General features: G+C 44.9%; 1 protein-coding gene across 1 annotated transcript in view; it reads right to left on the reverse strand.

Annotated features, from left to right (window-relative positions):
- TTC7A (tetratricopeptide repeat domain 7A) overlaps positions 1–23,446 on the reverse strand; it is a 1,536,967-nt gene that overhangs the window by 1,513,167 nt on the left and 354 nt on the right. The gene's annotated exons all lie outside the window — the stretch shown is intronic.

Below are 23,446 nucleotides of genomic sequence, written 5' to 3' on the forward strand. Positions count from 1 at the left end.
TAAAAGACATACAAGGGCCCATATAGGCATATTTTAGATCTCCAAGTACAATGAAGCACCAGATCATACCCTCACAATATGACCACTTAAAAGGCTTTACGGTATAGAAAAATAACAAATGCTTAATAGAGAAAGGGAACTGCCTGCAGAGAGACAGAGAACATCTAACTTCCAGACAGGAAAGGTATGACTTTAAAGAATATGGAAATATCGAAGATGTCCTTAGGCTATTTAAGTGAGAAAGGATCAAAAAGCAAACCTTCTCTTCTGATGAAACCTTTCCAACCATGTAAGACATGGCCATAAACAACCCTAAGGCAACCAATCCAACACAGAATCTCGGGAAATCTCAAAAGCAGAGCTCATGGGACAACCATGTTCCAAAATTGAACCTAGTAATAACATCACCTCCAGAAATGAAGGAAATAAAGATTGCAAGTATTCAGAAGGATATACATCATACATCTGGTATGCCCGGGGTGTAAAGCCACAAAGCCATAGAACAAATTCCTGTGTGCAGGTAAGTGAACACAACACATATTAAAGCTGGCATGATCCCCTCACAAGGGAACATAACCTAGACTTCATCCAATGCAAAAACTATCCATGAACCACCTGAATTTAATGTAAAGTGCACTCCGCTAAAGAAGCAAACAGGAGTGCGTTAGACAAACTAGAGACCAAAATTACCCTGAAGTGGAAAATCAGAGTATTCACAAAGAACAAGTATACACTCTATAAGAAATACTGCAAATCAGCATCACCAAACTAACTCTAAAAGAAAATATTTCTAACTGGAAAACACATCACTTATAATGACCTCTTGAGCATGCAGCCCATTGCTCAGAGGAAAAGAGTAAAATGAAAAAACCATAACTCAGGTATCCTTATACCACTTAAACTGTTAAAGACAGTAATGAAACAATAACATCTGCACCCCGGAGAAACACAAACCAGATGCGATCAAAAAAAGGTAAATGTCAATGCCCTAACAAAGTCAGGCCTTTTGAGAAAGAAAGAATCCAGTTAACCTATACCACTCAAGTATATTGTCATACTTAATTACTCTTTCTCTGTTATATGTTATATGTTCTTTCAGACTCTATATTACTTCTCCAATCTCGGATGCGTCTCAATACTGAATCTGCCTGAGCTTCGAAAAGATGGGTGACATCAATGGGCATATTGACTAAAGTCAGTCGCCTGTACAGCCTCTGAAAAACCTGAAGTTCTTAATCATGCACGATGCTGGAGCGCCACCGAAGATGCCATGGCCTACCTATGGAATCAGTAGTATCCATGCCACATCTGATTACCAGCTTAGTTGCCTGTTGTCCACCTCTAGTCAGGGTTTCAATATCAGAAGGGAGGTTATTCAGCAGCAATGGAAACGTATTCTTGGGCGGTTTTCTCGTGCATTGTGGGATACATTGCAGATCATAAGATGTTTTGGTGGATCTTAACGCAGAACTAGCAGAAGCGAAGATGTGTATGCTACATGCAGCCTGACTCTTAGTTGCCTTATTTAACGGAGTCCTAGGATGTAGATACTACATCCCTGAGGCTGTAGCAGTCTGAACTACTAGGCTACAAGTGGTAGAATGCCTGAGGAGACACACTGGGTCTCCTGGAGCATGTAGGTGGCTACAAAATATTTAGGGGTCTCAGTAGACCACGCTATAAGGCTTGGTCCATGTTCCTAACAATATGTAAAACAGGGCCTCACTGTATGGAAGAACAGGTTCTTCTCCTGACTGATGTCCTTTACCAAGGACAATCAGAGAGTTGGTAGACTTATCCAAAACTGCTGCCACTCTCCTTAACACATCTGCAAAGGATGCCTCAGTAGCGAGACTAGGAGGGGAAAGTAGCCCTGAGGCTGGAGAGGACTCCGGCCCACTAGCCTCACCAAGAGCAGATATCCAACTCTCCTCCACTTGAGATGGAATAACTTTAGAAATGGGCTGACAGAGCCCAGACCTCCTTGAAAAACCCTTTAAAAGCAGACTCTTAAAAGTCTCACTCTGAGAGGGATGTGAAAATGCCACATTGCCCTCAGTTTGCTCTACTGACTACGCACCCTACGCCGATCAATGCGGAGAAGGTGGCGCTTCAACATCGATAGGATGAGGAGAAGAGACTTTGATTGGTGCTGCCAACGTCAATGTTGACAACGGACGTCGAAGGTGGAGTCCCTGAAGGGCTGTGCACCAGCAACGTAACAGAGTCAGCCAATGCCGACCAGGGCAGACTTAACCCCTTTCATGCTCATGACGAGCTGGACTCGTCATGGCACACAGTGCTCGTGTGCTCATGTCGAGTCCAGCTCGTCATGAAATATGCAATGGCAATCCCTCTGGTGCAGGCACCAGAGGAATTGCCTTTCTTGCTGAAAGAGCCTTGGCAGCTGGGGAAGAGCTTCCGCAGCTCCTGAGGCCCCCCCCTGCTTTCCCTGTAATGACGATCGGCGCGCACGTCGCGCCGACGTCATTACAGCGAAACCGAAACTGAAATGAGCCAAGAGGCTCATTTCAGTTTCACTTTCTACGTGCTCAAAGACGGGAGAGGTATCGTTGGAAAGGGGAGAATCTACCCTTTACAATGGTACCCTTCGCCATTGGATCCCTGCTTGGAGATTGCCACAGAAGGGCGATCCCCATGCAGAGATCCACCCACTAGACACCAGGGAGGGGGGAGCGGCCCCTTGGGCAAGGGTCTTTGCTCCCCCCAAATAATGTTGGCATCATTTAGTCTTTTTGCCCCCCCTGGGGGGCAGATGGGGGCAGTAGCCCCCAATCTGCCCCCCCCCAGGGGGGGCAAAAAGCCCACTAGACACCAGGGAATTTTTTGGAAATAAAAATAAGGATGGGGGCTGCCCAAAACAGGCATGCCCATGCCCCCACTCCTCCCGCAATGACAAGTCTTTCTGCCCCCCTGGGGGTCAGATGGGGCATTGGCCCCTAATCTGCCCCCACGGGGGGGGGCAAAAAGCCCACTAGACACCAGGGATTTTTTTTAGAAATTAAAAATAAGGGTGGGGGCTACCCAAAATGGGCATGCCCATGCCCCCACCCCCGCAATTATTACAGTCTTTCTGCCCCCCCCCCTGGGGGCAGATGGGGCATTGGCCCCTAATCTGCCCCTTCGGGGGGGGCCGGAAAGCCCACTTGACGCCAGGGATCTTTTTCATGCAATTTTATTTAGGGTGGTGGCTGCCCAAAATGGGTAGGCCAATGCCCCCACCCCCACCACCATGACAGCCTTTCTGCCCCCCCGGGGGGCAGATGGGGCAGTAGCCCCCAATCTGCCCCCCCGGGGGGCAGAAAAACCACTAAATGCCAGGGATTTTATTTTGCACAATTTCTTTTTAGGGTGGAGGCTGCCCAAAATGGGCACGCCAATGCCCCCACCTCCCCGCCACCATTACAGCCTTTCTGCCCCTCCGGGGGGCAAATGGAGGCAGTAGCCCCCAATCTGCCCATCCAGAGGGGCAGAAAGCCCACTATCCACCAGGGATATTTTTTTGCGCAATTGTTTTTAGGGTGTGGGCTGCCTGAAACGGGCACGCCAATGCCCCAACCCCCCCCCCCCCAAAAATGACAGTCTTTATGCCCCCCGGGAAACAGATGGGTGCTGTAGCCCCCAATCTGGCCCCCCGGGAGGGGCAGTAAGCCCACTAGAAAACATGGATTTTTTTGTTTTATTAGTGTAGGGGCAGGGGCTGCCCAAAATGGGCATGACAATACCCCCACCCCACCCCCAGAGAAATTCCAGTGTTTCTGCCCTCCGGGAGGGCAGATGATGGCAGTGGCCCCTTATCTGCCCCGGGGGGGGCAGAAAGCAGGCTTTTTTTTATGCGTGGGGGTGGGGGCTGCCCAAAATGGTCATACCAATGCCCCCACCACCACCAAAAATAGCCACAGTCTTTCTGCTCCCTTTGCGGGCATATTGGGACGAATCCCCCTCCCCCGATACCCCCCCCAGGTTGGCAGAAAGCCCACTAGGCTCAGACTTTTTTTTAGCAATGTGCCTATCTGTAGATTTTGAACCCTAGCTCTGCCGGCAGCTGGGGAAACCTAGCAAACCTATACAATTTTGAAAACTAGACACCCAGGGGAATCCAGGATAGGGTGACTTGACTGGCTCTCACCAGGTTCTGTTACCCAGAATTCCTTGCAACCCAAAAAATTGGTCCCAAAAAAAACACATTTTCCTCACATTTCTCTGGTGGAAAGTTCTGGAATCTGCGTGGGTCCACAAAATTCCACCCACTCCGCGTTCCCCAAAGTCTTCCGAGAAAAATGGTACCTCACTTACGTGGGTAGGCCTAGTGCCCGCGACAGGCAAGGGCCCAAAACCTATTGAGGAGATATCAAAATTACCTATCCCAAAACAACCTGGTTTTGCAAGGGGGTCCCATGACTTTTAGGCCCCGGGCTTGGTGGCCATCTAGGGAAACCTACCAAACCCACACATTTCTGAAAACTAGACACCCGGAGGTTTCCAGAGAGGTATGGCTTGCGTGGATCCCCCAACGTTTCCTTACCCAGAATGCCCTGCAAACCTCAATTTTAGCTGAAAAAAATCACTTTTCCCACAAATTTTTGGGTGGTAAAGTTGTGGCATCCCCGGGCTGACACAAATTTCCTACCATCCAGTGTTCCCCTGGGTCTCCCGATAAAAACGGTGCCTCACACGTGTGGGAGGCACAAGTACCCGCGACAGGCAAGGGCCCAAAACGTAGTGAGGCGACATCAAAAATGCCTATCACAAAACGACCTGGTTTTGCAAAGGGGGTACCCTGGGTTTTTGGCCCGGTGCTCGGTGGCCACCTAGTGAAACCTACCAAACCCACACATTTCTGAAAACTAGACACCCAGGGGCTTCCAGGGAGGTATGTCTTCCATGAATCCCCCAACGTTTCCTTACCCAGAATGCCCTTCAAACCTCAATTTAGCTGAAAAAATCACTTTTTTCACACATTTTTGTGTGGGAAAATTGTGGCATCATCGGGCTGACACAAATTTCCTACTACCTAATGTTCCCCCCGGGTCTCCAGATAAAAACGGTGCCTCACTCGTGTGGGAGGCCCAAGTACCCGTGACAGGCAAGGGACCAAAACGTATTGAGGCAACATCAAAATTGCCTATCTCAAAACGACCTGGTTTTGCAAGGGGGGTTCCCTGGGTTTTTGGCCCGGTGCTCGGCGGCCAACCCACACATTTCTGAAAACTAGACACCCGGGGGCTTCCAGGGAGGTATGGCTTGTGTGGATCCCCCAACATTCCCTTACCCAGAATGCCCTTCAAACCTCAAATTTAACTGAAAGAAATCACTTTTTTCACCCATTTTTAAGAGGAAAAGTTGTGGCATCATCGGGCTGACACAAATTTGCTACCACCCAGCATTCTCCCAGGTCTCCCGATAAAAACGGTGCCTCACTCGTGTGGGAGGCACAAGTACCCGCGACAGGCAAGGGCCCAAAACGTATTGAGGTGACATCAAAATGATGTCACCTCACTACGATGTGGAAAAAGTGATTTCTTTCAGCTAAAATTGAGGTTTGCAGGGGATTCTGGGTAAGGAAACATTGGATTGGATTGGATTGGATATGGTTTTTGTAGAGCGCGATAGCTACCCGCAGGCATCCTAGCGCTTAGCCAAGTACAGGTGTGTGGGCGGGTCAATTTTATCTGCTGAAGAGAAAGGTTTTTAGTTTTTTCCGGAAGTGCCGAAGGTTGGGTTCTGAACGAATAGAGATTGGGAGGGAGTTCCAGAGCCTTGCCGCGTTTGTTGAGAACATTCTTCCTCCACTCCTTTCTCTTTTGAACCTGGGTCTGATGACTTGAAAGGTATGAGTCAACCTAAGCTGTCTGTTGGGGTGGTAGGGGGTAATCAGGGTATGGTTCAGGATTGCTCCTTTCCTCCAGTAGGCACGGTGGGCAATGCACATGCTTTTAAAATTGATCCTGTCTTTTACTGGCAGCCAGTGGAGGGCTTTTAGTTCAGATTTCACTGATTGGCGGCGGGGAATGCGCAGAAGCGTGCGGGCAGCGCAGTTTTGAATCACCTGGAGCCTTTTCAAGGTTGATTCAGGGGCGCCTAGATAAAGGGCGTTTCCGAAATCCAGCCGGGAGAGGATTAGGCCCTGGACCATGATCTGTCTGGCCTTGTAGGGGAGAAGCGGTAGGATTTTTTGGATGAGTCTTATAATGCCCATGCAGGTGGCAGATAATTTGGTTGCCTGGTGTCCGAAGGATAATGTGCTGTCAAGCCAAATTCCTAAGTTCTTGATGGTGTTCCTGGCTGGGGGTGCTGGGCCTAGATCTGGTGGCCACAGAGACTCAATGGATTTTTGAGGGGAGTTACCCAGTACCATTAGCTCTGTTTTGTCGCCGTTTAATTTCAGGTAAGACTGACTCATCCAGGTACTTACTGCTTCCATGCAGCCTCTGAGATCATTAGGACATGAAGAAGGATGATTTAGGGTAACCACCAGTTGCGTGTCATCCGCGTAGGACACGACTTGGACGCCGAAAGGGCGAATTATTTCTGCGAGGGGGTGCATGTATATGTTAAACAGTGTGGGGCTCAGGGACGAACCCTGGGGAACCCCACAACTGAGTGGTTTACTGGGCGAGGTGGCTTCGCCTTCGCAGACTCGGAAGGAGCGTTCTGACAGAGATGATCGTAGCCAGGCCGCCGCTGTAGATGTTATCCCTAGTTCTGAGATTCTGTGGAGCAGGATGTCGTGATTCACAGTGTTGAAGGCGGCACTGAGGTCCAATAAGATAATGGCCGCAGTGCCGCCTAGATCCACGATAATTCTTGCTCCTTCTGTTACAGCTAGTAAAGCGGTTTCTGTTCCGTGCATGGGGCGGAACCCAGTTTGAGATGAGTCCAGTAGTTTGTTTCCAGGAATTCTGTGAGGGATTGGTTGACGTGCTTTTCCACGATTTTGGATATCCAAGGTAGCAGGGAGATTGGGCGGTAATTTCCCGGGTTCATCTGATCTAGATTGGGTTTTTTCAGGAGGGCTTTGACTGTTGCCTGCTTCCATTTTAGGGGAACGAGTCCTGAGGGAAGTTCAGAATGGTGGGCAGGATGGTAGGGGTGATTGTTCTGAGAAACTGAGCTGGGGCTGGGTCGCTGGGAGATCCGGACTTTACCTGGAGTAATATGGTTTCCAGGCTGGTGGACTCCAGTGGTGGTAAGTTTTCTAGGGTGGTAAGTGGAGGTGGACTGATATCCTTCTGTTCTATTTTGGGATGAGGGGGTGGGGGGAAAGATGAGTAGATTGTGGCAATTTTATTGAAGAAGTAGTCTGCCTGTTCATTGCAGCGAGTTTGAGCAGTGAGTGGATCTGGTGGTTTATCGGGAAGTTTGAGCAGGCTCTTCGCGATTTGATATATTTCCTTGGGTTTGGATGCTGCTTCGTTAATTTTGTTTTCGTCGAAGGTAGCTTGAGCTTTTTTTATGTCATTTTTATAGATTTTTATGGCGGCCCGATATTCATTTTTGCTGATTTGTGAGTAATCAATGCGCCATTTCCGTTCCAATCTTTTGCATTCTTTTTTAAGAGTGCGCAGGTCCTGTGAGTACCAAGGAGCGTTTTTTGGTCTCTGTTTGGGTTTGATATCCTTAAATGGGATAGTAAGATCTAAGGAGGTGGTGATCCAGTTGTTGAAGTTGTCATTATTAATAATCGGATCGGGGTTGTTTACTGGGACAGAGGCTTCCAGAGTGGTTGTCCACAGGTTGGTGTTAAGTTGGGACCATTTGCGGTCCCTGCAAGAGGCGGTGGAAGGTTTAGGACGTGGTCCAGACGGCGCCCAGATAAATGGGATCAGAAAATGGTCCGTCCATGGGAGGGGAATGGATGGACTAACTGTGAGATGGGTACAGTTAGTAAAGATGGGGTCCAGGAGGTGACCTTTATCGTGGGTGGGTTGCAGCACTCGCTGGGAGAGTTCTAGTGCCTCCAGATTGTTGCGTAGTTCGGTGGCAGCCAAATCTAGGGGGTCATCTAGATGCACATTCAGGTCGCCTAATAAGGTGTAGTTAGGCGAAGAGCAGACACAATTTGCTACCTCCGGTGCGAGTTGGTTTATAAAGTTAGTTGAGTGCCCGGTGGCCGATAGATAAGAGTCCCTGAGAAAGTGCATGTGGGGGAGAAGTCCAGCGAGAAAGTAAGATGTTCGCAGCTGGATAAGGTAGTTGGAGAGGCGCGGCAGGTATAGCAATTCTTGTAAATAATGGCTATGCCGCCGCCTTTCCCCAATAGACGGTCGACCCGGAGTATTTGGTATCCTGCGGGAAGAGCTTGAATGACATCGGGGTCAGATTCAGGTTGTAGCCAAGTTTCCGTGAGGAAAATGGCATCGGGTTCTTTGTCGGAGATTAACAGAGATGTTTCTGCAGCATGTTTGAAGAGAGACCTGCAGTTCAGCAGGAACATAAGGTATGAGGGAGGGGGTGTTTTTGGGCCACTTTGATACGTGCACTGTGGGCAGCAGAAAAGTTTTGAGGTAGGATTCCAGGACGCAAGGCATTGGTCGTTGATGGGGCCTCGTAGTTGATGTAGAGTGCTGGACGAGTATTGGATGGATTTATTTTGGCCAGCGGTCGTGGCCCCTGGTCCCGGTCGGTCGCGGACGGGCGCAGACGGGCGCAGACGGGCTTGCCTTTGGCGCGCCTTCGGCACCCCGCCGGCACCGCCGCTGCGCCCGTCCGCTGCACCTCCCGGGTAGAGCGATCATTTTATAGTGGCGACGGCGTGAGGGTGGGAGGGGCCTAGCCCTGGTCAATTATATGGTATTCCTCACCCAAGATGGCGGGCCCGGAAATACTAGTTCGGCAGGTGAGCCGAGACTCAATCAAGTTCTCGAGGGGGGCAGGATCCGCTCTCACTTCAGCGGTAACTGATAGTAAGTGGCGATTTGATTTTAGTATTTTTTTTAAAAATGCAGTTTTCTCCAAATAAGCAATCTTTTGGAGCGAGTTTAAAAACGATAGTAGGCTTTTTGATTCAAGCGGCAAAGTTTAAAAACAATGTCCCGGCTTCCGCCTCAGGACCAAAACAACACACCACACTCACTCGTAGTCAGTGATCCACACAAGCCATACCTCCATGGAATCCCCGGGTGTCTAGTTTTCAGAAATGTGTGGGTTTGGTAGGTTTCCCAAGGTGCCGGCAGAGCTAGGGTACAAAAACTACAGGTATGCACTTTGCCAAAAAAGGGTAATTTTTCACTGCGAAACTGAGGTGTGTCCACGTTGCGTTTTGCGCCGTTTCATGTCGCGAGCACTAGGCCGACCCACACAAGTGAGGTACCATTTTTCTTGGAAGACTTTGGGGAACGCGGGTTGGGTGGAAATTTGTGGATCCACGCGGATTCCAGAACTTTCCACCACGGAAATGTGGGTTTTTTAAACAATTTTTTAGGTTTGCAAGGGATCTTGGGTAACATTACCTGGTGGGAGGCAGTCAAGTCACCCCATCCTGGATTGCCCTGGGTGTCTAGTTTTCAAAAATGTATAGGTTTGCTAGGTTTCCCTAGGTGCCGGCAGAGCTATGGTTAAAAAACTATAGCTAGGCACTTTGCCAAAAAAGGGTCATTTTTCACTGCGAAATTGAGGTGTGACCACGTTGCGTTTTGCGCCGTTTCCTGTCATGGGCACTAGGCCGACCTACACAAGTGTGGTACCATTTTTATGGGGAGACTTAGGGTAATTCAAATTTGTAAAGCAACCGTTATTACCTATTGACTTTCGATGCATTTCTGCTTTCCAAATGAAAGACATTATGTAAAAAATAAGTCATTTTGAAAAATGACCGATAATTCTCATGCTAGTATGAGTATTCCCAATTTCGAAAATGTGCAAATATCTACTGTTTCTAAACTCTATAATTTGTTCCCATTTCAGAAATACCGATTTTTCCATGTATACACTTTCCCCACAATAATGGATATATACCCGGTACATAATAAAAAGCCATTGCAAATTGCTGCTCAGTTTTTGACTCTGGGTTCGTCGGGTTCTTGGTGAACCTACAAGTCCTATATATCCCCACAACCACAAAGGTCCAGTGGATGTAACGGTATATTGCTTTCAAAGAGCTGTCATAATTAGAAGAAGTTACAAGTGAAAACGTTGACACAAAAGGCTGTTTTTTTCAACTAATTTTCTATTTTTCCTATGTTTAACTGTTAGTTTCTATAAAGAAACCTTGATGGATCTACACAAATGACCCCTTGCTGAATTCAGAATTCTGTCTACTTTTCTAAAATGTATAGCTTTCCAGGATCCATTATTGTTTTCATACCCATTTCTCCCATTAACTGGAAGGAGGTTGAAAGCACACAAAAAATAGCAAAAATAGGCTATGTCCCAGAAAAATGCCAAAACTGTGTAAACAATGTTAGTTTTCTGACAAAAGTCTGCCATTCCCTAAAAGCTGGGAAAATGGTGATTTCAGCCCCACAAACCCTTTTTTGATACCATTTGCAGGGAAAAACTGAGACGCTTTCATTTGCAGCCCTTTTTTCCAATTTTTCCTCAAAAAAACAAATTTTAGCTGTATTTCGGCTAATTTCTGCGACCCCTCCAGGGGAATCCACAAACCCTCAGTACCATTACAATCCCCATGATGTTGGAGGAAAAGGACACAAATTTGGCGTGGATACCTTATGTGGTCAAAAAGTTACAGGGGCCTAAGCGCGCACTACCCCAAATAGCCAAAAAAAGGTTTAGCACGGTGGGGGTGGGGGGGGGGGAGGGGAAGGACTAGCAGCGAAGGGGTTAAATAGTAAAATAGCCCAACCGTACCGAAGGAGGAATCCACAAGCGTGGTTCCACTCATTTTCTTGGGGCCTGTGGGTGCTCCAGGGTAAGGTGGAGGACCAAAGATGAGGTGTAGAGAGTTATAATACTACCTCATCTGGCCATTGGTGCCCTGGAAAGACGGGGAGACGCAGGTGGAGTCATGAACAGCCGCCTCAAATGACGAGTGGAAGGAGCCGTGGAAGACAGAGTCTCCACCCAGTGAAGTCTTACCCATGAACGTTTCTGATGCACGGCTTCCTGGAGAATGACTCCGACTCCTAGAACGCCATCGTGAACTGACCTCCACAGGAGAAGAAGAAAAACAAGGCCGCAATGTCTCCAAAGACTGTGACAGACGTGCTACCAGCAACTTCATATGGTGTTCCTTGAGCACCTTCAGCCTCTGGCAGGACATGCAGGCCCAGTAGAAATTGTCTAAACTCCCACATCTACTTAGGCACTAACTGTGTCTGCTTTATCTGTAAGCAGCTATCTTGGGCTCTGGTAAAGGTAGTAAGCCCTGGCTACATTCCCTTTCACAACCTCCATACCAGAGCCACGCATAAGGATATCCTTCTTTATAGGTACAGGTAATAACACACAGTCAATGAAACACACATGAGAAGCGGTCTGCTGTAGTGGAGCCAACTTTCCAACATGCTATTTTCTGGCGCAGGACTTCATGCTAGATAACCTATATAGATAATTACTGGTGACTTGTGTGCATGGAGATGCCCCAGGGGTTCCTGTAAAAAAATGGAAGTAGTTGCTCCTACATTGGTTGTGAAGAAGGGGCACATACTTTGCTGTTTAACTGGTGGGACTGCACCCCAGTTTGTATATATGTTTTAAGATTAATTGTACGTTATCCATCTTCCACATTACAAAGACATCTCGTGTGAGAACCTTACAACTGGTTGCTAGATAAGCACTCATCCAAAATGCTGATCTGTGGCCAACCCATATTATTCTACATGGTGGGGCTGTCATTGTAAAATATGAGGTATGGTGCTAAATCTTTCGAAGTACTTTTAGAATACGATTACTGAAGTCTAGTAATTAAAAACATTTTTAAGTGGAAAGGATTCTCCATTTAAAAATCGTCCTGAAATCGGACGTTTGTCTTGCTTTTCCCTCAAAAATACCACTCCCACATGGTGGCCAAAAAACGACGAAGCAGGAGACATAAAACACACCACCACCTAGAAAGGGGTTTCACTTTATAAAATGAGACTCTCTTTTTAGAATCAGGCTTGGCGTTTTATTTATGCAGTCCTCTCTAACAAAGGCTTTCCCAGATGCAGCATTCAAATGTATATAGAAATATATATTTATATGCAAGCAATAACAACACACTTGGCAAATGTAACAGTTAAATGCATGCATAATAATAATGAATAAACAAGCAGCAAATAATACTGGACGTCCTGCAAGAAATCAGAAAGATATATATACTAAATACATCAAATGATTACTTTGGATGTGCACTCTGACTCTCTCACGCATCACAAAGTAAACACCCCAAATGAACACAGCCACTGGCCACACATCAAAATGGCACTAGTCAGAAAGAAATCACTTCACCTGGCTCAAACACTGCATCTCCGTCCACTCCAGACTAGGGGACTCATTTGGGGATAAGAGTCTCCGCAACCAGATGCCTGCACTGATGATGCGTCCATCGTTCAGGCTCAAACAATCCCGGTTTCTAAGTCAACAACCCTCAGCTTTATAGTCTCAAAACACACTAGAAGGTTTGAGAGTCTTTCCCTTTGCGCCCAGGAAACTTACTGGAATTAGCCACCTTCCATGCAAGCATTCCAGGGCAAAAGGGCTTCCCACGTTCCCTCTACATTTTCACATGTTTCAGCCTTTATCCTAACGAAGCTTACGAAAGCCTTCAAGACTTTAAACAATCTCTTCTCCAACAACAAAACAAACTTAAATGTGATTAACCCAAACAACTTGCAAACACTCTGTGGGCCTGTCTGTGCGCACGAAAAAGCTCAAACAAGGCAGAGTCAGAATTCAGGATGACATGAGGCCATGGCAAAACCAATACCCACAAGTTCTGTTCTTGGCAAGCTGTTAAACTCTGACAGCTCCCACTTTAATACTGCAAGATTACATGGAAGGAACCTTCAAAGAAAAGAAATCATATGCAGGATGTCGTACATTCAGGCTAGGGTAAAGGGAAACACCAAAGTCAATTAAAATGATGGTAGTCAAAGGTCATCACATGGTGTCAAACCTAAGAGTGCCTCAAGCCTTGCCATGCAAAATATTGTAGTGCTAGTTATTTCACGCCCCTACATTAGCAAGCAGCAGCCTCCTGTGTTTTCGAAAATGACTAACAATGGGAGTTCCCAAAATCAACAAATTTCAATAGTCAGATATTATAGTAGATATTTGGAACAGGTTAAAAATTAATATTAGAAGCTACAATAAAAAACTGATACATATGCCCAGTCAGGTAGTTCTTAAGACATTTGAGGTAAAAGAGTTTCTCTATCCCTACTAAAGTGTCCCACTTAGTAAAGTTAATACGATTACTATTTGATATGCCAATGATTCTAATGGGGTGTCAGGTATACAATGAGGAAAATAAATGTTACTGTGTTCTACCACACAATTCGCATTCTTTCTCAGGATAAAGTAAACAATTATTAAAGTAATAATCAGATGTTACAATCGCTGGCCACTGAATAAATAAAAAAAAAGTGCTTGCCACCTTTTACCACATTTCTAAAGGTAATATAATATGATAAGGGTTGTCAAAAGAAACTTTTTTTAAATCCAATGATTTCTATGTCATTGATTGCTAGAAAAACATGAATTATGGAAGGATAGCCAATACAAGATCTTTTTTTTTTTTGTCCTCATATGCCACCAAGGTTCTATATGCGCGATCAATAGGCTTACAAGCAATATGCTGTCACAGTTCATACCAACTGGGAGAGACAGACATGGAACGGGGGCCTCGTCCCACAGCAATAGGGCTTGACATACCAGCGATCACCATACCATAACCTCAGGAGTTCAGCCAGGGTGCTACCTGAGTGCTGAAAAAGGAATCTGAGCACCGCTTATACCAAGCAGTGGGATAGATGGCTTAATCATTGGACCTGGGGAAAAAACAAACAAAAAAAACCCAGAGTCTCACTGATCCCATTTAAGAAGGTGCCAAAAGGATCTTTTGTCTGGATTCCCAGCTCTAGCCAAATCAAACTTAGAAACATGCAGGGCAGAGGCGTACCATTCATTGATAGGAGGTGAAGGGTCATTCCACTTTCTGCATATCTCCCTTCTAGCCAGTAGTATAGCGTGAAATACTAGCTTCTTCGCCAAGCTGGAGACCCCCTCTAAGATTCCGAAAATCACCAACTGGGGATCTAAAGTTATTTTGGAGTCTATTGAAGACGACAGGATCTTACAAATGGCTTCCCAAAACTGAGACAGAAGGGGGCATTCATAAAACATGTGAATGTCAGAGGCTGCTAGGAATCCACATCTAGCACACACCACCATATTCCCCTGAATAAATTTAGAAAGTCGAAGGGGGGAATAATATGCTCTGTGGATAGTAAAGATGTGGTTCCTACGCAACCACGCTGGTTTCACCACATCCCACAGCAATCTACAAGATGTTCTCCATAACTGTTGCAAATCAGTGTTACTTATATCAGCCCCCCAGAGTTCATCTGGAAGCATGAATACTCCGTCCATCTCATCCAAAATCAGATTATACCAAGACGAGATCTCCTTCTTAGCAGGGGGTCTATCAATCAACAAAGTAATAAGAGTACTATAACCACCTACTGGGAATTTATTTTTTCGAGAGGGCTGTGCAGTATAGGAGCGAGACCAGCTGGACATCTGCAGATATTTTAGCCTAGCTAGGCCAGGGCCAATCTTTCTACTCAAACACTCCCAGGAGAGCAGTTCCCCCTCAACAAATAGATCTCCCCAGACCTCCACCCCTGCCTCTCTAATAGGTACTGCAAGTGAGTCTCCCAACCAGGGTGGATTATCGGGCAGATCCCATAAGGAAGTCCTACAGCTATAGTACCCTATTTTAATGGATTTTGAAACCTGGGCCCAAGTCCTTGCCATTCCCAAAAGAATTTTCAATTTAATTTTTTTAAAGAACTTGGGATCTCCGAATTTCAGTAGGAACCCAGAATGGCTAACACCCTCTCCCCTAAGCAGAGTGGTATATAGAGTTCCCACCCCATACTCTAATGGTTTTTTTAACAACACCCTGGCATGAGATAACTGGAACGCCCAGGCACAGACCTGGATGTCCGGGGCAGCCAGCCCCCCCTTTTCCCTGCGCCACCTTAACTTTTTCCACGAAATTCTTGGAAGATGTTTATTCCAGATAAAGGTGTTAATCTCGGCCTGAAAAGTTTTAATAGGGTTTGGATCAAAATACAGTGGGATAGTGTTGAAAAGAAAGGAAATCTTTGGCAAGACAGCCATCTTGACCAAGTTAGCCCTTCCTAATAAAGACAATGGAAGATGGGACCAAGACTGAAGCAACTTACGGCAGTCCTTAGCTACCTTGGAAAAATTGATATTTACGATCTGATCTATATCTTCCACAATATCGAGGCCCAGGTATCTCAATTTATTTCCTGGCCGAATACCCGAGATACAAAAGCTCTGATCCATACCCCAGGTCAACATCTCGGTTTTTGAAGCGTTGATCTCATACCCGGACACTACCCCAAATTCCGAGGCTAGCTTGACTATTTCCGGGAGAGCCGTACGGGCATCAGAGGTGAAAATGAAGATATCATCAGCGTACAGGGCCACTTTCCTTTCCCAACCCCTGTACGCGAACGCCTTGATGTCAACATTATCCCTTAAGTTTTGAGCGAGTGGTTCAACGTATAGATCGAAAAGAAGTGGGGAGAGGGGGCAGCCCTGTCGCGTACCCCTCGAGATGTTAAAGGGGTCAGATAAGATGCCATTGATCAGTACACAGGCACTTGGGTTCTGATATAATAGACTGATTGCCCGGCGAAACCCTGCTCCCACATTGAACTTTGCCAAGGCCTCCGACAGATACAACCAATTAACTCTGTCGAAGGCCTTGGTGGCATCCAAGGTAAGCACCGCCAGGAGGAGAGACTCCAGAACTGCCAAGTCGATAGCCCCTATTAAATCAAAAGTTAATTCATATAGCTGTCGCCCCTTGACAAACCCTTTCTGATCCGGGTGTAAGATGTTGGGGGCAACAAGAGCTAATCTTTTGGCCAGAATTGAGGCAAATATTTTATAATCGACATTAAGTATGGAGATTGGCCTATAGGAACCACATGCAGTAGACGGTTTCCCTGGTTTTAAGATTACAGTAATAGACGCACTGTCCCATGATGTCGGGGGCCGACCACCATCCAGTAAAATATCGTTAAACAGTAGTACCAAGAAGGAGACAAGTTCCCGCTCCAGGGCTTTATAAATTTCAGCCGGTAGGCCATCTGTACCAGATGCCTTCCCCTTTTTGGCATTATGTATAGCCTTGATAACTTCCTCCTCCGAGATTTCACTATCCAACCTCTCACTTTGCTCATCAGAGAGTGCTGGAAGTGTGATCTTACTGAGCCAATCTTTAATACTAACTGGACTGATGTTCTTATCCTCACAGTAGATATTTTGAAAGAATTCTCTGAAGGCGGATCTAATATCGTCATCCCGGGAGAGTGGGGAGCCATTGACATTAATCGCCTCGATATTATTACGAACTTGGTCTGTTTTGGTTTTCCATGCCAATAGCTTCCCTGCTCCTTCTCCATACTGGAAATGTGCGAGCTCACTGGCCTCCCATCTTTCTTGTATCCGCTGATTTAAGATAGAAGCAAGGTGGCCCTTTAAAGAAATTAATCTTCCAGACAAAAGAGAGCGATCCTCTGGTGTAATGGAATCAGCATCTAGGTCTAACTGAGTCTTAGCGATATTTGCTTCCACTGATGTCACTGCCTCCTTGTATTGCCTCTTCCTGTAAGCCATTTTGTTTGTAATAAGGCCTCTCACAAAAGCTTTAAGAGAGTCCCACACCACTCCGATGCTTGCCGATCCTACATTTGTTGTTAAAAAGTGGCTCACCTCAGACTTAAAGAAAAGAACATCGTCTGGGTGAGAGAGTAAGGAGCGATCAAAGGACCAACTTCTAGCCGGCAAACTTAGCATCGATATAAGCTCCATGGCTACTGCAGAGTGGTCAGATAAATGTAATGGGAGGTATTTAACATCTTTAACAGAATCTACTAATGTATGGCTGATTAATACAAAATCTATTCTGGATTGGTGGCGATATTTTTGATTTCTATAAGAGATACCCAGCTGTTCACCTGCCCTCAACCTCCAAATATCAACATAACCATATTGCTTCATTTCATTAAGCAAAAAGGATCTAGATTTTGATGGAATTCGAGATCGACTATTATGCGATTTATCAAGAGTGGGGTCTAGGACAATATTAAAATCACCAGCAAAAATTACAGACTCTGGGAAAGACAAAAGGTGAGAAAAAATTACCTCCAAAGATGACGGATCGTCCTGATTAGGACCATAATACCCCACAATAGTAAACTGACTGCCCAAAATAGAAAGGGAGGCAATAACCCATCTACCCGCTGGGTCAACCTTAAAATCTAACACTCTAGCCCTGAGTTGTTTTTTAAAGATAAGTGAAACCCCTCTACAAGTCAAAGACTTAGATGTAGAAATTGAAAAGTCGATCCACTTATTCTCCTTAACTAACGTGTCCATTTCATCTTGAACCAGATGCGTCTCTTGCAGGATAATAACCTGTGCCTCTGAATCCCGAAGATATTGTAGTATTTTTCTGGCCCTAGGTTTAGTACGCAGACCATTTACGTTCCAAGATATTATCTTTAAATTAGCCATCTGACTTTAACGCCTCTCAACCCCACCCAGGGACTTGGGACATCTCTCGTATGACCTAACCTAATGTCTGATAGTTGCATATCTGAAATTATCCTACACCCAGCAGAATATAATAGAGCACAAGGTTGGCACATGAGGAATTTTATGAAACATTTTACCCCTTGACCCCTATATCCCCCCACACCCCCCTCCCTCCCATGGAGAACCCTTGTTGTATCTAACCGGAACAAATCCAGTAGATAGCACCCCATCTCAAGCTCCCGTGACCCTCCCCGACACTGAACCAAGTTCCCCTCCAAAGTGACCTAGTTGCACACATATTCTAACAAAATCTATAAATGCAGGTATATGGGAATGGGAGTTAATGGATAGAACAAGGATAGAACAAGGAAAAGGAAAAGGAGAAAACAGACTAGAAATCCTACCCTACACCGAAGTATTTTTTTTTTTTATTCCCTTTTACCATTTTTTTTTTTTTTTTTTGCCTGTCTCCCCTATCCTCTTTCCTCCCCTATGATAATTATGTTGTAGCCATAACTACCTCCTCTAATACCAAAGACTAAATTCAATACCTACAAATCTACTGATATATTTTAACACTCAGGAGCCCATTTTTTTTTTTTTTGGTCTGAAAATTTACAAAGGGTACATATCAGCAAGCTGCCTTATTGCCCAACTCCAAAAGGAGCTCGTCAGCGGCTTGCACTGACCTGATGCTAAACATCTTATTGTTAAACATCACCTTCAGGGCAGCAGGGAACACCAGCTGGGCCGTTGCCCCCAATTTTCTAAATGCCTCAAGCCGCCTACCAAACTCCCACTGCTTCTCTAACGTAACCCTAGAAAGGTCAGATCTAATGAGGAAAGTAAATCCCTTTCCAAGGAGGGATTTTTGTTTCAGGGCTAAGTTGAGAATCTGCTCTTTAAGGGCATAGGTATGGAAGTTAACCAAGATTTTGCGAGGTTTAGATCTTTGTTGATTTCTCCTGAACGGATCTCTATGGACCCTCTGAATATCGATGGTCAATTCCTCTAGAGATTTATCGAGACATAACGACTCCTTTAGCAATTGCACCACAAAAATTTTAACGTCAGAACCTTCGGAACCTTCTGGTACATTAAGTATACGTATATTGGATCTTCTGGCATTGTTTTCCAGCAATTCCATCCTATCAAGTAGGGCCTGATCCTCCTTTTGCAGTTTAACAATGTCCTCCTTGGCTTTGTCCAGATGAATAGACATCACAGCGACCGTCTCTTCTAGCTCCCCCGTCCTAGAGGTTAACCCATCAATCTTTTTATCTAAAGACTCGCAATAGCTCCGAATGTCCGCCTGATTAGCAGAAGACTCTTCAAACCCTTTTTTAATGTCCCGGAATAGGGTTGAAAACATTGCCAGTATAGAAGCCGCAGAGATTACGCCCCCCCGTATCTGGATCCACTGGGGTTACCAGATCAAGAGTAACAGAATCCCCTGCCCTCCCTCCTTCTCTTGCATTAACATGACTTCCCTCCCCCGGAAGCTCAAGCTCCAAAGTCCTGACCGAACCACTGGTCACTAAATCGCCCCCAAGTGGATTCAGTAAACCAGGCTGAACCGAATCCACCTCAGACAAAACACACTCAGAAGTGAGCATAGGACCAGAGTCTCCACCGGAGGGGCCACAAGAGGCAGGGACAGAATCTGCGGCTGGAACTTCAAGATCAACAACATATTTAACTAATCCTCCCATTCTGACTTGTTAGCCCTCCATCTTCTGCTTCAGTACTTTTTCCTACTAATCTTTCTGTACATCCTCCATGCTCACATTATTGCTCTTTCCCATCCCAATTCTCTTGTCAATATACTATTTGTGCCTGCCTCCCTTCCTTCTGCCCACTGGAACAGTCTTGCCCCATAGAATGTTTCATGTGCATACCCGCTGGCCTCTGTCCACTCCTTCCTGCTATTCTAACCCATGTTCCACAACTTCTACCTTTCATCCCCCAGCCATTCCACGCCCTCCACCTCACTCCTCTGAATCATGTCTTCTCACTCTGATCCATTCAAAGAAAACTTCCTCCCCTTCTAATTCAGAGCCCTCATTTCCTATTGTTGGTGCAGCAGCCAAAGACAATCTCCCATCTAGCATCCCATCGTAAGTATCATTTTTCTTTCATACGTTTCTACAGCTCTAGACTTGTAAAGAAATGTTATGGAACTCTTCCAATTATGGCAGCTGATATTCCTAATGCAAAGACATCGGCTGCGGCATATGTGACAAATTGACTTCCTTCTCCATTGTTGTACATCTGAATATTGGCACGTTATCAATTCTATTTGATGCAAAAGAAATGATTGTGCATATTTATGCTCTCTTTGCTTGTTGGATGAATAGAGCTACTTTGTGTCATGTTACTGCTGTTTCCTATAACTGAAAATATATCCATGTTTATGGAATTCCATAGATGTACCTGCGATTGACACACTACATTCATGAGAGCAGACACCTCTTATTCACAAAATACCTTATATTTATTGGGAATCGGGCTATACTAATCAGAAATTGTTGATCTAAGCAGCTGGATTACATAGATGAATATGAAATATTCAACTATTTTAACATGTCACTCTTGTTGAACGGGACCATGTTTTTGGCATTCTGCATTGCTAATCTGAAAATTTTCAATGTTCTACATTTGCTCCATGTTGTACCCTGCTGAGCACTTATCAGATCAGATTTCAGGTTCTGCCAGCGAGACACATATACCAGCATCATATGCATTTCCCCTTTCAGGTATAGTTATGCAGTCTCTGGAAAATAGTTTGAGTAGACCAGCAGCATCCATCGGTCCCAATGCAGTATGAAGAGACACAAAGGTCTTGGGTATCTTCATATTGCCTCATGCACCAACAAGGTCGACTGCAAAGCTTGCTAGTCTCTTATTATCAACCCAGGGACTAAAACAAATTCTCTGTTTAGCCTCACAAATTCACTTACATATAATAATTCATGTATACTGTCTGCATGTGTTTTAACATCTCCACATTCTCACATCGTTTTAGATGGACATACTGTGGTAGAACAGTTTCATTTTATGTAATCATCACATACACAAATGCATTCTGGGCCTCAATATCTCTAGCAGAGCAGGGTAAAGCACTCCTGAACCTCTATTGGCAAATTAAGAACTACCTTCTCACAGGCTTTAACATTAATTGTAATATCTTAAATCATCAAATACATTGTAAGGCAAAATAATTTGATTTGGATATGCTCTAATTTCTGCCAGATAACAAAAAAATGCCTGAAGTGTAATATTCACTGTGAGGGCCTTACTTCTAGTTTGGTGGATGGAATACTACTACAAAACATGACAAATATCTCGTCTGCCATAAATCACAAGTGCAATGGGTGATAATGCATGTGTAATATGGTGGACAGGACATTGGACACATTTGTGACTGAGTATCCCATCCTACAATCTCTAAGCGCTAAGATTTATTTTCCAATATCACAATTTTGTTGCAGTTAATTTCTACCATCACTCAGATTATGCTTGGGGCTGCACACTGTCTTGACCAAGGTAGAATAGTAGTTTCCTTAAATGTTTCTTTATCTAATTTATGAGAATTTCTAGTTCAAGTCCCAACATTAGCTTATAGTAGGAGCACATGCAATAGGTGAGTAACTTCATATTCATCTTGAGAAAACCTGCCAGAGGGTCCCTGCCATGCCCTTGCTTTTGGAAAGATCTTTTGAGTGATTAGCACATTTCTAGGGGGCATCTGGGAGTCCAAGACACACATAAGTCAGCAAGTACAGTCCATTGCTCACTTATGTCTTTAATGGCACAATAATTTGGAGCTAAAGCAGAACATCTGCGTTGGACTTTTTGAAAATGTAACCACCATGCTTACCACCTCTTTGTTTTAATGTAGTGTCATTTATGTAAGGTCAAGTAAACTTTACTGTGGGGAAAAGATGCCTGTGATTTACAAGAGGTAAAAATAAATGTTTACTGTTCTGTTCATGTGTCTGTTTTTGATCTAGTTCCGTTTTTATTTTTTGAATGTGTGAGTACTATCTAAAATAAACTAGATAATATACCAAACCTCAGAGGCCTATAAATAAAAACATACTCATATCCCATGGCACTTTAGCTATAATGGGTCACAAAAAGTGCTTTTAGGATGTCATCACTGATTGACGTCCTGAGTCCAAATGGACAAGTTACTAACATTCAGAAAATCCTTATCTGGTAGAAACATGATCTAGCTGTGGATTCCTTACCTTTGAAATTCCCAGGCTGGATCCGGAAGACTTTTACTCACGCAATACCCTTGAACGCCAGTGACGTCTGCGTCACCTATGTAAGTGCCACCTAGGCGTGCTGATGTCAGTAACTTTAAATAACTTTCCACACCAGAAGCACAGAGCCTTGAGTTGCACTGACAGCTGTGTCTGTAGAACAACTAGCGCCCTCAAAGGGTTCAGCCCTGACCAAAAAAACCTGTATGCAGTGTGTGGTGGGTGGATGGGTCAGTAAGGAATCTGCGGCTGGATCATATCTCTATCAGATGGACAAGTTACTTACCTTCATTAACTCCACAAAGATGTGAGAGGTACCCTTACAAAATGTAGGGGACAGGGTCAATAGTCAGAAAAATTAAATTGGTGTCCCCCAAGTGACACTATGTATTCTTGCACACCAAACACTCCCTTATTTGTACCTTTACCACATAAACCTAAATAACTGAACCCAATTATATGTAATAATGTAACATTTTATTATTATAGTAGTTTACAAATATTAAAAACAAAATTTATAATAAAATCACTGTCTAGCACTTTCTGGTACTTTAGCACACAAGAGATCATTTATGTGATTAAGGTACAAATAAGGATGTGTTTGGTGTGCAAGAATACATAGTGTCAAATGGGGGACACTACTTTCACTTTTTTACCTTCAGTAAAGGCTTTGCAGCTAGTTCATGTTTCTACCTGATGATTCCTTATCTTAAAATAGATACCAAGCACTACCAACCCCAGGGGAGGGACTGTGGACAAATATAAACCAGGAAGACCACAGGGACGGCCTTTCAGGCTGCTCTGTCCTGCAGGACTTGACTGCCCAAGCAGTAGTGCTTGGTGAATGTGTGCAGTGATGCCCACGATTGCTGCCTGACAAATGCCAAGAACTGGAACTCCACGTTGCAGTGCCACAGTAGTAGCCTTAGCTCTAGTGGAATGAGCTCTTAAGGATTCATGAGGCTGTTTCTTGGCCAGAGAAGAGCAAATTTTAATGCAGGGATGACACATCATGAGATTGGCTGTGCGGTACAGTAGAAGACTTTCTGTGATCCAACGTACCCCATAAAGAGTTGGTCGTCCACCCGGAACTCTTTAGTGAGGTCAAGGTATGGCCCTAATGTTAGATAACATTCTGCTGTAACATTATGATGTTAGATGACACAGGAGGTTTAGACATCAGCAATATGACATAGGTAACTATCTACTATTTAGGAATGCAAGCCAAGTAGGAGGTCTAATGGGAAAGTACTCTGAACCACTGAAAGCATTGGGCTCCTTATGAAAGTGGGATGGAGTTAAAGGAACACAGAGTATCATAAACATCCAACCATATTGAGTATCAGTGTCCCACATTCAGAGTGCAGGGAAACAGGATCAATGAGCTGCCCTCTGTGAGAAATGAAGCCAAG

This window comes from Triturus cristatus, chromosome 6 (assembly GCF_964204655.1).
Source record: "Triturus cristatus chromosome 6, aTriCri1.1, whole genome shotgun sequence".
In the NCBI taxonomy this organism is placed as follows: Eukaryota; Metazoa; Chordata; class Amphibia; order Caudata; family Salamandridae; genus Triturus; species Triturus cristatus.